At 36.5% G+C, this 16,125-nt stretch overlaps 1 protein-coding gene across 21 annotated transcripts in view; it reads left to right on the forward strand.

Annotated features, from left to right (window-relative positions):
- Positions 1 to 296: 296 nt before the first annotated feature.
- The window catches only part of LOC112051673 (glutamate-gated chloride channel), a 99,537-nt gene continuing 83,708 nt past the window's right edge, over positions 297 to 16,125 (forward strand). For all 21 annotated transcript variants that reach the window (XR_008251342.1, XM_052884848.1, XM_052884851.1 and 18 more), the window contains exon 1: positions 297 to 608. The gene's annotated coding sequence lies outside the window, so the exon portion shown is untranslated. The remainder of the gene's footprint in view (positions 609 to 16,125) is intronic.

Genomic DNA, 16,125 nt, shown 5'->3' on the forward strand with positions numbered 1-16,125 from the left:
TCACCACTAAGCCTCAATCCAGAACAAAGGATATTGAACATAACAAATTGGGCGGGGCTGTTAGATTATAATCCGTTACATAATTATAATTTTTATAACAAAGGATTCTGTTTATAAACAAAATTATAAATTAACAAACACATGGTTACAAAGTCTTTATTTGTGATTCGTGGACAATAAATATGTACGTGTCTGAAAATAAAACGAACGGCACATTAGGTGGTTAGTGCGCATGCCCGTTAATGCGCCACTAGCAGTGCACTGCCCCCTGGCGGCCTGTCGCCGCAGTCCGTTGCGTAACACACCACATCTCGCCTGTAAACCTCGCGGGCAAAACTTCGCTCACCCGCGGCATGGGAAAGCGCAAATCACCATAACTTTCCCGCGAAACCGTTCGGAAATTAAAAAATAAAAAATTGTTTATTAAAAAAAAAATTGGTTTATGTTTGATTTATTTGTAAAGTTGACTTTCTGTGGCCGGTTTTATTAGTGCGAACGATTGAGTGTGTGTGTTTTATTTTGTTTTTGTTTTATTCGCTCGGTAGTTGGCTGGTGGCGTTGGTTGGTGGCTGGTGGTGCGGAATCGATACTGCGGTGGGAGCGGCAAGGTAAACTTTTACAGTCCTTTTTAGGGTTCCGTAGGCAACCAAGGTACCGTTTGTGTCGTAAGACAACTTTACATCGGTATATTTTTCATTATACTTACACATATTTTTATTTGAACGATATCTCTTAAATCTTTTTCATAAAGTAATTGTTTAGTTCTTTCTAAGCAATTAATCGTAAAAAAAAAATTAAATACTAACGTAAGTCAATATAGGGAAAGGTGTTTTTTAATAAAGAAAAGAAAGCTGAATTATTAACATCAATTTAATTTGCCGTTTACTTGAAGATCGAGGATAATCCTGTAGACTTTATAAAGAAAATATAAACTCTACTTCTAAAAGATTTCTTCTTTGTTCATGTTTTCTTTGGCATAACAAATGCTTACCTTACTTTTACAACACAATTTGACCAGTTAATAATTCGAGCGCAGTTTCTTTTGCGAATTTGGCACGTACCTAACTTGCAACGGAATATTTATAAATTGTTAAGTATTTGTAAGGCTACGTATCTGTATGAAAGTGTTCATTTCACTTGTGTAAAATAGAAAATCTTCCTATTTTACATACATAATAAACTACTATATTACTATAGATCCGGCGATTATCGCAAAAAATTGACAGGCGTTAAAGTGGAAGGACTTAAGGTGAAGGAAAGGCCAAAAAAGAATTGGGGGTGTATGTTTTAAAGAGGATAATAATATGTATGTAAGCTGTAAATGTAACGGCTTTCACACAAAGAAATAGAATTAACTAGCGGACGCCCGCGACTTCGTCCGCGTGAAAGTCGATGTAAACTTTCATCTACCCCTACCCTACCTTACCTTACCCTACCCTACCCCTACCCTATTCATTAAGGCTGCACACGCGACGGAAGCTTAAAATATGGAGTAACTTCTCCCGTTTTCCCAACATATCCCTTCACTGCTCTGCTCCTATTGATGGTAGCATGATGAAAAGTATACTATAACCTACCCAGGAGTATGAAGAACAATTGTACCAAGTTTCGTTAAAATCCGTCGAGTAGTTTTTGTTTCTATTACGAACATACAGACAGACAGACAGACAGACAGAAAGACAGACAGACAGACAAAAATTTTACTGATTGCATTTTTGGCATCAGTATTGATCACTAATCACCCCCCGATAGTTATTTTGTAAAAATATTTCATGTACAGAATTGACCTCTCTACAGATTTATTATAAGTATAGATAATCTTATGTAATGACTAGCTGACGCCCCGCGGTTTCACCCGCGTAGTTCCCGTTCCCGTAAGAATGAGGGGATAAAATAGCCTATGTTACTCACAAAAGACGTGACTTTTTAGTGGTAAAAGAATTTTCAAAATCGCTTCAGTAGAACCAGATTACAATTTACAGATTTTAATTTACAGATTTTATACAAATATTCAAACTTGACGTTTGAAATGCGTACTTGAAATAAATTTATAATTTTGAAAAGAGTACTAAAAGTACCTAACTCATCATGTTAACGTTTGATAAAATCGAACGGAAAAGGATTCTGTACATACCCGTATTTAACTAAAAAAGAACAAGTAATACCTAATTATATAAGACAGACAGACAGAAAGGCAGCTTTTGAGTTTTATGGGTTCCGCAGCTCTTCTTTTATGTCTCTAATTCAACAATTTAACTCGTGGTACTTACCTGGTTTTAGTTAAAATACAAATATACAATGTCTAGGATCTTATAGTTAGTTACCAATGTAGGTAATATTATGAAAATCGTTTCTTCTAATTACAAAATTAAGCTCTTTGTGTTATAACATGGTCTACGTATTCGGTATTCGGTAGCGTTTGCGTGCCATTCGAGTAATTGAAGTAAAACGGTTATGTAGTAGGTACGAACTTAGGTATATGAGTACGTCCATTTTACTGGTGAAAGCTTTCTTGAAAATTAATAAGAAGCTGACGAAATTAATCAATCCTACTTACTGTAACTAGGTATAAATAGTAGGTTGTTGGGGTTAATCTCTGGGACTACTGAACCGATAAGGAAAATTCTATTATCAACAGAAAGTCACGTTGTTTGTGAGTGTCTTAAACTATACTTTATCCCCGTATTCCCATGGGAACGGCAACTACGCAGGTGAAACCGCGGGGCACCTGCTAATCATCAAAATTATCATCATATCAGCCGATGGACGTCCACTGCAGAACATAGGCCTTTTGTAGGAACTTCCAAACATCAAAAGCCTGAGCCGCCTGTATCTAGCGATTCCCTGCGACTTGCTTGATGTCGTCAGTCCACCTGGTGGGGGTCGACCAACACTGCGCTTTCTAGTGTGGGGTCGCCGTTCTAGCACCTTGGGACCATCCATCCATCATATTGGCTAATAATACCTATATAATATTTTCATCGTCAAGTGAAAATCTTCTTAGCTTTTTAACTTAATTTGACCCACTTTGCAATACACTGTATAGTGTATACCTTCCTATAGTAGCTTTGCCCCGTGGTTTCACCCACATAGACCCCGTTTACGTTGGAATATCAGGTTACAAAGTAGCCTTTGTATATTCCAGACCATTATCTCTGCGTCATAACAACAGTCTCTCATATAAAGACTTAATTCCATAGTTACCTAGTAGGTACCTTGTCTATGGTACCAACATGGGTTGACAACATTTAGCTTTTCTAAAATGACTAGAAGAACCTTACGGTTTTAGCCTCCTAGTTCCCATTCCCGTGTGAATAGGGGGATAATATAGCCTATGTTACTCACTGATAATGTAACTTTCTATTGGTGAAAGGTTTTTCAAATCGGTTCGGTAGTTTTAGAGTTCATTAATTTCATACGAAAATACATCGTTAATTTCGAAAATTCGTCCTTTATATATCACACAAGTTTTAAAATTTTTCATGAGTTCAAGAACTGGCTATCCTAGCTAGATTTTACGGATCTGTGTTAAGGATAACCAGCCCCGGATTAGTTACAAAGATAACAAAAAGTGGGAGTGAATTTTTAAACAAGCTTAGGCACAACAATATAAAAAATGTGTGTGTGTGTGTGTATTATTAAATTATATTAGTATAGATGAAGGTCTGGAAGTTCTTACACCATTACTTTTCTGCCTAACTGTATCACAATACGTATGCTGAGTTTGGGCTCATTTATTTGACGAGGGAAAACTTTCGAAATATGATCGATTTTCATAAATTATGGTATTTCATATATTAGATCGTCAGTCAATTTGATGAATAGATACTTAGCATAATTGGCTATTGGTTAAGTACTTACCCATGGCATAAAGTGTTTTACAGATAGCATGGGTACGGTGAGAGTCGCCTGTATGACGTCCATATATGAACTACTTTTGTAAATCGCGGCAAACTTTCAAGAGTGCAACGAACTGTCACCCGCACCATCCTACGTGAAGCGAATGTAGGCTTTTAAACATTTCGACCTCTAATTTCGTATAGGAGCAGCAAACTTGGTACGACTCCGTACTGTAGGCACAGTTAGCTAATTGAATTTATTTATTCAAACGCGTCAATGTGGATGTCCCCACGGGCGGTAACAATAAATAGACATAACACCTTATGTGTTTGTTCACCCTGAAAATATTTTCGTTGCACATAGAATTTGGCGTTTATCAATCTATCTGTATCCAGCTACGGCGACCAATTTCATCTAGAGGCACAGGCCTTAAGTATGTGTCTTAAAGAGGTATTAAGTCAGTTTGGTAGTCTTTTTCTTAGCGTTGTCCACTTTCCAACATGAAGCGTCCCATATTGCCCGATCTTGGGCATACGTTTTTTTTTTTACTAGCTAGTGCTTTTTGCACCGGTCTCTGGGTTTAGCCCCACGGACTGCGAAGTTGAGACGTCTATTACCAACGTATTAGCATTGCATACGTCGTGCGAGACCGTACCATACCGTTTGACCCATAGAGGAATTAGAAAATGGAGATGCATCGCACTCAAATTCACGAACAAAATTATCTGTCGTTTTTTGAGGAGGACGAGGTAAACTCACACATCGAAAATATTTAACACCATTAAAAATATTCTATGTCCATACACCTCACAAACAACTATAAATTTGACTCTCAACACACACTCGTAATTTTTACACAGACTAACAAATACATTCCTTAGACTATCCACAGATTAAATACATAGAATATTCGATTACTGATCGATTGTTTTTATTACTAATTTGATAAAATTAAGGTTTAAATACTTTCAAATGAAACGTTACTTCATCTTTTACCAAACTACAAGTTTTTGGCCGACTTTTATACCATTTAACTACACAAACCGGCATTTTTAGAGAGCTCTTTACACGACGAAAACGATTACTACAATGAAACATCGATTCTACAGCAACAGTTTTTATAAACGAGTTAGATCATAGATTTTTGATCTTTGCCAGAGGGGTAACGGTTAGCGAGGCAGGTCCTGTTATTTGAATGGTCTAAGGTTTGACCGTACCATAAAAGAATTTTCTTCTTTTCCTTCCTGTTTCCTGCAGCTTATCTCCAATGTCACGGACACTGAGCCTACAATGGATGTGATCGTGACGGTTTCGCCACGTGTGACGTTACACATCCATCGTAACATTTCATCAAGGCTGACCTAGTCTCACTACCATGCAGTACGTGTCGAATGATGGTTTTGTTAGATGAGTCCCTATACAACGAGTGAATAAGATTTGTCCATTCGGTAGTATTGTAAAGATCTATCTATCCTATGTGGGAAGTCTAAAGGTACATAATATATTGATACAGAAGATATGCCTTTTGTATCAATTTTCACGTAAGCCCGTTACGTCATTAGTGCCTAGTACATATTCATGAAAGTCTGACAATCAAATCCATAAAACATGTCAGAGATACAGTTTCAAACTTCTCTATGACCTAGTTCTTTGTGAACATTTTACGTCACTCCTTGGCCTACGCCCAATACCTAGGACCAGAAAAAAACAGGCCATAAATAAATGCGTGTTATTTGTAACTTATATGGTTTTCTTTATGTACATACTTATGATGTAAGTGAATGCATAAGTAGCAAAATTATGGCATGGAAGGAGATTAAGTTTATTTGCAGCGTCTTATGTGTCCCAGTAGGTATTTAATTGTATATATGTGTACATTAAGGCAGGGCTAGTGACTATTTTACAGCTAGATTTCTGAGAAAATCCTTATACCTACTAATATTATAAAGAGGTAAAGTTTGTGGTATTGTAGGGGGTAATCTCTGGATCTACTAAACCGATTTTGAAAATATAAGAACCAGAAAGTCACGTTATTTGTGAGTGTCATGGGCTATGTTATAAAACCGTATTCCCACACGAACAGGAATTCCGCCGGAGAAACAGCGGGGCGTCGGCTAAGTTAACTGTAATATTATATAGGTTACATTAAGGCAGGGTACGTAAGTGAATATTTTGTAGCTACATTTCTGTAATTAGGTAGTTACAACTAATATAATATGTGACCCTATCAAACTGAAGAGATAAAATCAATTAAACCTAAAAATACTCATGTGAATTTAACCAAAATTTTTGAAAGAATACAATTAAAGCGGTAGGTATGTGCCGCTTTTAGTGTCATTAATTAAAGGTATGCTAATAATCTTTTCTTTTTTTTTTATATATTTAAATAACGAAAACACTATATCGGATTACTTTTTGAGAAAATCGCGAATAATACTCGTAAACGTACATAATAAATACATTACTTAGGTTCCTAATTATTTTAATGCAATCTATGATTGCGAGTAGGTACTTATAAAATATGAGTCGAATACAAAAGTAACATATTTGAAGTCAGTTATGGAAAAAGGAAAGTCACGAGGAACTCAGTTAACTGTATTTTTATCGTGTTTCAAGTTATATCTCCAAGTTGTAAGGTTAAAGTACCCACCTTAGTATCGACCGATCGTTTTAGAGAGCGCTTTGTAACTGAGGTACGCCTTAAGCGATGTACCTACGAGTTACGTACAAGTAAGCGTAGTTTTAACAAATAACATAGTAAAGTAACAAAATGAAATAATTTGAAGGATTTCTGTTTAAATTACTATAGGGTTTTGTAGTCGTCATTTCACAAAATTCGAAAATTTTGATCTCACAGGTAGATAAGGCACCTCTAATCGCAAAATACTTCGGTATGGTAGATACCCAAGTATTTCATATTCATAATCTAAGATTATAAATTCTCTATTTTGAGTTCTTGCTTAGCTTAACTTTTAATTTAATTGATAATTGAATATGACATACTATGAAGGCTTAGAGACTCAACGGGCGATGTAAAGAACTATGCTCGGAGTACTTTGTGATCGAATCATAAATGAGGAGATCCGCAGAAGAACCAAAGTCACCTACATAGATCAACGAATCGCGAAGCTCAAGTGGCAATGGGCGGGGACATAGTTCGAAGAGCCGATAGATGTTAGGGCCCCAAGGTGCTGGAATGGTAACCCTACACTATAGGTGGACTGACGACATCAAGGGAGTCGCAGGAATTCACTGGATGCTGACGGCTCAGGATCGTGATGATTGGAAGTCCCTACAAAAGTTGTGTGTCCATCGGCCAATAGCGCTGGCAATATCGCTCTCTTCTTCAGAAAGTATATATCCGGTAAAATGGATCCATATGTCTTCACGAGGCATCTCATGGGCCCCATGTTATACCTACGGGCCCTATAAATAGGCGGGTCGTTAAAATAGGCTTATAAAGATGATCCTAAGTAGGTATTCTTTGGTTGTCTTTGGAACGTTCCAGATCTTCAATATGGATGATGATAGTTTCCTAAATAATATAAAAATTAAGAGTATGCTGAATGTTAAAGCAATTCTGTAATCCAGACAATCTTTGTTTTGTAAATGTTTTAATTTTTGTAAATTAATTAGTTAATATTGACCTTATTTACCCGAATGCCTCAATTAATATATTCAAACCTAGTCATCATGCCCATTGTCCAAGTTTAAAATGTTTTCTTTTTATATTTTCTACGGACTATCACAAGGAATCATATCTTCAGCTGATAGACCCTTTGATTCGTGGCAATTCTTCGCTAGATACCGTTAACATTTGATTTTAATGGTGTTTTTCAATGAGTTACCGTAAAGCTAAATGACTGGCAACTAGGAATATGATTTTGCTTTGGAAAATGTTTAAAAATGCGCTTTAAGCTTGGATGGTGGAGGGTATGGGCCCTTAAAATCTGCTACCTTCCAAAGCTTGTATTTTATGTAGGTATACCTGTCCTCTGACAAATAGAAACTCAACATTGATCTCTCCAATTTCTTCTTTATCCGAGAAGGTAGAATACACGTTACCTATGTAGCGAGTTTTATTCTGAAAATTCAGAATTCAGTTGCACACATACGTAATTACAATTTCCACACAAATTGCATTATAATTGTATTACGTTTGTATTTCATCCGTTCCCCAATTAATGGACTCGATAAGTCGTTACCCAACAGTGGAATAATAATTATTTTAACGTGAACAGAAAATCCCGACAAAGTTCAGTCGGTAGGTATATTCTGTCAAACTGTCACAGTGTCACGGTTTCAACCGAAAAGTTAGGAGCTTTATGTTTATTATTTAACCAAATATTGTTGATTACGTAACTATGTATATGTGCGAGTAATTAGGCCGTGTTCGCAAAGGAGATCATTCATTTTGGGCCCTTTTTGAAAGCGCCGGCCAACGAAAAAAAATGGCACGAATCGTTAGAACTAGTCATTTGAAGTAATAGCTATTATGGCTTGAAAGTTGTAGGAGGGCTCTGAACCAAGTTATACTGGCTCGATGATTCGTTATTTCCATACATTTTGACGATTTTCAAAAGTGCCCGCCAAGAAAAAAAACTGATACTATTCTTAGAACTGCCCATTTCGAGCAATAGTTAGTATGGCACAAAGATTGTAGTTTTAGATTTTTTTTTCTTAGCGGGCACTTTTGAAAATCGACAAAATGTATAGAAATAACGAATCGTCGACCCTGTATAACTTGGTTCAGAGCCCTCCTACCACTTTTATGCTATATCAACTAATGCTCCAAATGGCTAATTCTAACGAGTCGTGCCATTTTTTTTGTTAGCCGGCACTTTCAAAAAAGAGGCCAGAAATGTATGGATCGTGAATGATCTCCTTTATTATTATTTATTCATTACATTTTTAACAAAATTGTGCCTGTAACAGAATTGTGCCTGTGCTTGTAGCGTTGTAATTGCTTACATAATTATTATTTTTTATCTCTTATGTTTTTATAAAAAAATAAATTGTTTCTCCTCCTTGATTTTCATTACATTTTTAACAAAATTGTGCTTGTAACAGAATGCTTGTACCGTTGTCATTGCTTACATAATTATTTTCTTTTTGTCTCGTATATTTTGACAAGAATTTACATTGCAAACTGTTTCTCCTCCTTGATTTTCTTTATTTACTGACTAGGTATGGACCAATACTTTGAAGATTCGTCGGTATATGCATCGCCTAAAATATACGTGACTTTTGTGGTTTAATAGTTATTATAAGCAGTTTTTATATCCCGAAGGTAAAATCTCTCTCTTTTCTTTAGCTTACCTTAACCACAATCTATATCTATACTAATATTATAAAGAGGCAACGGCAAGATATTTTGATTGTTTGTTTGTTTGCATTAAATAGACTATACTGAACCGATTTTAAAAATTCTTTCACTGTTTGGAGGCTGTACTATCACCGAGTGCTATATAGGCTATATTTATAAAAAAATAATTTCAAAATAGCTTTCATCACAGTAAAATATTGGGATGCAAAGTAGGGCTAAATACTGAAAGCATTATCTTCTGTCTAGAACTGAAAGGACCTGTCAAGCTAATGCTTTAATTACATTCTACATGATAGAAACGAAGTTAAATTAGAACCCAAGTAAAATTCTGCAAGTCACACGAATAAATTGTATTTACCTACCTACTCGACCTCCCTGTCGAGACTAATTACAAATTAGTGAAACTACGCTCGCTTTCACTATACAGCTACGGTATACTAAAGGTATACAAAATCAGCCAAAGCCTTTCATTAATAAATAATTATTCCTACAACTAGATACCGACCGATCGTTACCTATTAATCGAACGTTAGACTTGAAGGCACCAAGTGACATCATTTACTTTTTATCTAGGCTGTTACTAATATATTAAATGCAAAAGTATATGTACAATGTACATTCCTACTTTATTAAATAAATCTGTACTTATTCAGTCAAAAAAATCTGCAGTGCATTGCAAACCGCAACAATTACAACTTTCATAACGTGCAAATGCTAAAGTTAATGAAAACGAACCATTGCTCTATAACTTCGTTATGGGGATGACACTGCGTGGATATGGTGATGAGTATCTGTAATATTTATTTGTAAAGCTCTATTTTACGTTTAACAATAGGGATGATGACAGTTTTTTAAATTGTATATAAATTAAGAGTATACTAATAGTAAAGCAATTTTGTAAAAGGAACAGGGTATCTGCGATCATTACTTTCGGAGCTACAGGGGTTTAAAGAGTCAGATTTGCGGCGCTGCCGCGGATCCCTGAAAAACGCCCCATACAAAATGGCTCGAAAAAATGACGTCATAGGCAATGTAATGATCGTTAGATTTGTATGCGCGTTCAAACAAAATTACTAATATCTTTGTTATTTGTGCGTTTATGCTTATAGTTCATATATTAAAAAATGTCACATTTAATGTCGTCGTCGTCATCAACCCATATTCGGCTCACTGCTGAGCTCGAGTCTCCTCTCAGAATGAGAGGGGTTAGGCCAATAGTCCACCACGCTGGCCCAATGCGGATTGGCAGACTTCACACACGCAGAGAATTAAGATAATTCTCTGGTATGCAGGTTTCCTCACGATGTTTTCCTTCACCGATTGAGACACGTGATATTTAATTTCTTAAAATGCACACAACTGAAAAGTTGGAGGTGCATGCCCCGGACCGGATTCGAACCCACACCCTCCGGAATCGGAGGCAGAGGTCATATCCACTGGGCTATCACGGCACATTTAATGTAAGGAAGCTAAAACTGTATGAATTTTCATCTAATTACGATAAAAAATTTTTAATAGTTTTTGAAATTTTATAATTTGATTTATTTTGCAAATATCCAGTCAATCTTTGCTTTTTATGTATAAATTAGTTAACATTGATCCTATTTACCCGAATGTATCATAAAAATCAATATATTCAAACCTAGTCATCATCCCCATTATTAATGCATCGTTCAATTAATTGTAAAATGAAATTATTTTCGTGTGTCTTTTGAACATTGTTGAATATCACATATTACGAATTTATTAATCTCTCATTTATTTATTAGTTCTTTTTTTAAATTTTTAACAATGTCAATATTAAATACAAAACACTATTAAAAATTTATAAAAAAAAATCCACCCTCCCGCTGCGGGACATTTGAGTGCCCAAGCAACCGGTGGTCAGGGCTCCAGAGTGAGGAACCTCCTCACAATACGCGCCGTCTCAAGAATCACTGCCTTTTGTATCCGACTCTTGATCCAACAGTTAAGCGAAAGCTTCATAAGGTGTTGGTCGAAGCTTTTCGCTATAAGATTATTGACTGAAACAACTACCGGAACAATAATAGTTGACTCAACATTCCACATGGCGGTAATCTCGTGAGCAAGTTCCAAGTATTTTGATACTTTTTACTTTAACCAGATTATCGTCATGTGGAACAGTAATATCAACAATTATTGCACGACTGACCAATCGACTAGCACTATATCAGGTCTATTGGCTACAATATACCTGTCAGTGATAATTGTTCGTCACGAATTATTATTATAGAAGCTCTCGCAATGGTTGTGGAACCAAACGTATAGGTACGTACACTTACTTACCTGTCTAGTAAAAGTATGTCTTGTGGATCCTGAATGGTGTGGCCGCACTTCGATTTGTTGAATTTGAAATTTCGTTGAAATCAAGGAAGCAAGAGAGGAGAATAGCTAAATACAGAAATTATTCATTGTCCACCATATAATCTAACTAGAGCATCTGCAGTGGAATAACTAATACGCTGAAGTAGTTAGACGTGTTTTATCTATGTCTTGAAACTAAGTACTGGAAGTCTTTAATGAGTTTACTCTCATATTCATTGACAAGTATTAAGATTTACACCTCAATTTTCTTCAATATAAAGTAAATCTAAATCACTACTGTATAAAATAAACTTTACTTTGAAGAAATTTGAGGTTCAAATACTAATCCATGTTTATAAATAAGGTCGTCAGAGTGTTGGGTTACAGGGTTAGTGAAAGTTGGTGTGTACATACCTATTGAAAATTCATGAAAATTGGAGAATTCCATGGCGTGCCGTATTCGTTTAGTTTCATTCCAAACACGACATTCATTTAAGTTAATTTCTTTTTCATGGCTTTTCAATGCGTTGTGGAAAAACTAGACTTTACTAGATTGCTACCACGTAGACACTTTTTTAATTAAAAAGTTAAGTGCATAATACATTATTTATGTTTTCTTATTCAGTACGTAAACTTTTATTATTTTCTTTACAGAGATAGATAAGTATTAATATTTAAAAGCCTTAATTCTCCCATTTTCCCATTTTGTTATTGTAGGTAGATTGGATCGATTGATTATTTTCTTAATTGGTCCAGGTCTGGCTGATGGGTGCTGGCTGGGTTGCGGTAGTTTATGAAATGTTCCCGTGGCTCAGTCATCAGGCGGCGAGTCGGAACACCGTGGTGTTTTAGTCGGTTGAAGTCTGACATAACCTTATTGCCTCCCCGTGGCGAGAAGGTATCCATGAGGATTTCCCCACGTTAAAAAAAAAAAAGGTCTGGCTGATGGGAAGCTTCTGCCGCGGCTAGCTCCAGTCAACCGGCAAAGATGTTACCGCCAAGCAATTTAGCGTTCCAGCACGATGTAGTGTAGAAACCGAAAGAGACGTGGATCTTCATCCTACTCCTGACAAATTAGACCGCTTCCATCTTAAATTGAAATTCAAAATTCATTTATTTCAGTTTCTTAGATTGCATCATAACTTACCATCAGATGAGAATGTAGTCAAGGGCTAACTTGTAGAGTAGATAGTTCTGTATATACTCGTAGTACATACGAATTCATAATCATGATTCAGTATGACTATTATTGTTCTTGTAAACAATGTTTTGACGAGACTGTCCGCTTGTCTTGGACGCGTCGGCGCCGAATGTCACGTCATGTTATAATTAGCGAAGAGCTGCATGCAACGTGGATCGCCCTTGAGATGTGCCGATTGCCGTTGCGCGTTAAATTAAAACTATACAACCAATTACGTTCAACCAATTAATGTGATTCTCACAGCAATTGCATCTATACATTTTGACCCGCAAATAGGTCATCGCAGACTCGGAAAGGAATCTTCATCGTTATCACCATAATCAGCCGTTGGACAGTGTATTACACAGCAGTGTACTGCTGGACATGGGACTCTTGCATGGACCTTCTCAACGTTCTCGAGCCGCCAGCATCCAGCGGCTACCTGCAACCCTTTGATATCCTCTGCGCTTACCGGTGCGGGGTAGCCATTTCAGCACCTTGGGACCTCAACGACCATCGGCTCTTCTATGTGTGCCTATAATGCCTAACTATATGGCCTGCCCATTGCCACGTGTTTTTCGCGTCTCGCTGAGCTATGTCAGTGACTTTAGTTCGTCTGCGGATCTCCTCATTTTTGATTCGATAATTGCCAGTGACGACTTACGGATCGGATAGAGTCGTACAATATTTTTGTATGAAATTCTTTAATGCAATGCACATTAAACAGAATCGTAACTGATGAGTGTCTCGTTGGCCCAATGTAGTTTCGAATCACGATTTCGTTGAACTTCCGGATTTGGCTGTGCAATACTGAGCTTTGCTTTATTATGACAAAAAGAGTTGGGAAGTTGGTGGTGTTACACCTCCTAAGCTAGTTGCCACATCACCAGTACAGAGGTCCTTCTCCTTCAGTCATGTTCCTTATATATGAGGGTCGTGACCAGATCACTCATGACAATAAATTTTATTGTATCACGCCATTGTGTTCAATCTTCGCCCACCCAGAAAGCATACTGTGGAGTCGAGTGTGTTGCGGATCTGCAGGGTTACTATGTAACTCGGTGAACCATTCAAATAATAAATCAGTACATTGTTTTTCATCGTATTTTCATAATTGTAATCATTTAACATAGTTATTTCAAGTACTGTCAAGAGATTTAGCGTTCCGGTATTATGTCGTTTAGACACCGAAATGGTTGTCGATTTTCATTCTACGCCTAACAAGTTAGCCCGCTTCCATCTTAGATTGCATCATTCTCACCATCAGGTGAGATTGCAGTCAAGGGCTAACTTGTAAAGAAGAAAAAAAGCACGTTATGTTCTGTACTATTATAATACGTCATGTTTGTAATTATAAGTATTATTATTTTCAACCACGTAAAACTGTTGAAGCATATTTTGAGACTTTTCTTGACCAAAGTTGCGTGTGTGTTTATTTTTATAGTTATGTTTTGTGTTCACTCAAGGGTGTGGACAATCGGTTCCGGTCTTGTTAACTTCAGGGTTGATTCACGAGCTTCTACCCCGGTATTATTGTATTTCTTTGTTCTTTCGACACGACACGTCAGACAAATGTAAATCCGCCTTTATTCTAGGCCTCTATGCCAATTTAAAAAATATTGAAATTTTGTATGTGGGGGATTATTTCAAAGTTGGGCCGATCGCTTTGGGAAGTCACCGTATTGCATTTTAAATTAAGTACAAAACACTAAGAATCTGTTTTTAAAATATTGTTTTTTTTTTCATGGCTCTGGGTTGGATTCTCGGCCGTTCCAAAATTATTGCTTATTTTGCTTCCCATTGCAGGTAGGCCTCAATACCGTCTTTACCATAAGGGCACACGGGGCACGTGCCCAGGGCCCCCATTCTCAGAGGGCCCCGAAGGTCTGACAATATTAATATCCTTCAAAATAATGACTTTAAGGATATACCCAATAGAAGATTTTGCTCAACATAAATCAGCAGCATTCTAAGATCATTTCTTTTATTATTTATATCATATATTATACTGTATTTGATTACCTACAGCCTCCGTGGCGCAGTGGTATTCGCGGTGAATATACAAGACGGAGGTCCTGGGTTCGATCCTCAGCTGGGCCGATTAACGTTTTCTTAATTGGTCCAGGTCTAGCTGGTGGGAGGCTTTGGCCGTGGCTAGTTACCACCCTACCGACAATGACGTACCGCCAGGCAACTTAGCGTTCCGCTTCGTTGGTGTAGAAACCGAAAGGGGTGTGGACTTTCATCCTCCTCCTATCAAGTTAGTCCGCTTCCATCTTAGATTGCATCGCCACTTACCATCAGGTGAGATTGTAATCAAGGGCTAACTTGTAAAGAATAAAAAAACCTATAATAAATGGTCATACTTAGTAGGTACTTTTACCAGTACTTAGTACGTTACTGTTCAAAAGGCCCCCAAATTCTTGTATGCCCAAGGGCCATAGCCTAGCATAAGACGGCGGTGGTAGGCCTTCCTCCTTAAAGGATATATAGAACTTCGACCAAACTTCAATAACATCTAATATTTCAGTCTGAACTGTCCTGATTTTATTTCTCAAAACATAAGCTAATTTTAGTAACTTGCTGTTATTTTTCTATCGCGTGTAATTTCCTACGATAATACGTAGCTAAAATAATTACAAAAGACCGACCATTAAAATAATGCTACACATATACACGCAACGGAATATCATGCGTGCTTTAACATATTAATCGCAGGTTGTTACGTCTGGTTGGACTGATATATTAATTATAGCGTCTTTTATAATTCTAGTTCGATCAGCTTAAATTATAGTTTGATTAATTATAATGCTGAAGACTTCGAATATAGCCTATATATTACCTGTATAGGCTATATGGTCTTTCTAGTTTCAGAAGACAGTTTAGGTTAGAATGTAGTAGTAGCTTACATCTAAATCTAATGCAAACCTTTTTGTGGGAATATAACACCTTTACTTTTTTTAAGCTGTAATCTATACCTTATTTAGTTGAAGGGCATTGTATTATAATCGATTCTGAAGAAAAAAAATATATGTTTTTTTTTTTAATTTTTTGTCTGTCTATCCGTGTTTTGTTGACCATGCATAATGCTGAAACTATCGAAACTAAATTCAAATGAAATTTATACCATAATTCGAAAAAGGTCATAGGATACTTTTAGTCGCGAAAATAAAACCAGAAGGGGTGAGAGTTTGAATGGAATGTCCGTCATTTTTTAAGTTAAATTCGTAAAAATCGGCTTATGTACTACCAGAAAACTACCAAAAATAATGTTATACAAGATTTATCAAAATTCAACTTCTTAAATGTTAAAGGGTCGAAGCTTTTTAATATAAATCGATTATCATTTGAGTTACATTTTTGTAAGAGATTTGTGATAAAAATGTATAAAACATGCGAAAATATAAATAAAAGTGTGAAATAAAGGTTGAAAGCTTGCATCCACTTTTAGCCG

This window comes from Bicyclus anynana, chromosome 12, assembly GCF_947172395.1.
Source record: "Bicyclus anynana chromosome 12, ilBicAnyn1.1, whole genome shotgun sequence".
NCBI classification, from domain to species: Eukaryota; Metazoa; Arthropoda; class Insecta; order Lepidoptera; family Nymphalidae; genus Bicyclus; species Bicyclus anynana.